A 701-nucleotide genomic window follows, 5' to 3' on the forward strand; every position below is an offset into this window, starting at 1 on the left:
ACAGATTCAAGACGAAATGGTGAGCCAATTCTGTTGTTACACATTCGCCACTTTTATTTTTGACCTAGCTGTTACATTAAAAATTTACTTGTCTGTTTCTTAACATTACAGGAAGAGGAATTGGGAAGAGAAGTACGTATTGGTGAGGTTTTCATCAAGGCACATACAAAGCCTGATGGGACATATGTTGATCGGAAGTCAGAGAAGATAGCAGAAACATATGAAAAGAATGTGCAAGAGAGGTTGTCTCAGCTCGAGGAAGATCCTTCTGCCATCTCAGATGGTTATTCACGGTCCCGGGAGCTAACAACTGAAGAATATACATAAATCTTTCTTCAGGTTACGTTTTATTTTAACAATACACAAATGTTATGTTGGAGTTTAATTTGACATCCTCTAATATCTTATTTTCTCTTACTTTGCAGTCCACTGAGAAGGATTCAAGAGGAAAACTTTTTGGAGTTGGAAGCCTCCATGACTGCATTGTCAATGGCAAGCGGAAGCAAGCAGGAGACACTTCTACCTTTGTGGCTATGCAAGAACAGTTGAAGGAAGCTCAACGGAAGATAGAGGAGCAGGCTGCTAATATGTTGAGGCGTGATGCAGAAATGTTGAAGCGTGATGCAGAAATTGCTCAACAATCCGAAATTATTGCTGGGCAGAAGGGGAAGATTGACGAGTTGGACTTGGTGGGGAAGTTT

At 40.7% G+C, this 701-nt stretch overlaps 1 long non-coding RNA gene across 1 annotated transcript; it reads left to right on the forward strand.

Moving 5' to 3' along the window:
* LOC109127632 lies at positions 1-445 on the forward strand. Its single transcript, XR_002034174.1, has 3 exons — positions 1-19; positions 116-339; positions 426-445. It is a non-coding gene; the product is annotated as an uncharacterized LOC109127632 (long non-coding RNA).

Source organism: Camelina sativa, chromosome 2 (assembly GCF_000633955.1).
Source record: "Camelina sativa cultivar DH55 chromosome 2, Cs, whole genome shotgun sequence".
Classification (NCBI taxonomy): Eukaryota; Viridiplantae; Streptophyta; class Magnoliopsida; order Brassicales; family Brassicaceae; genus Camelina; species Camelina sativa.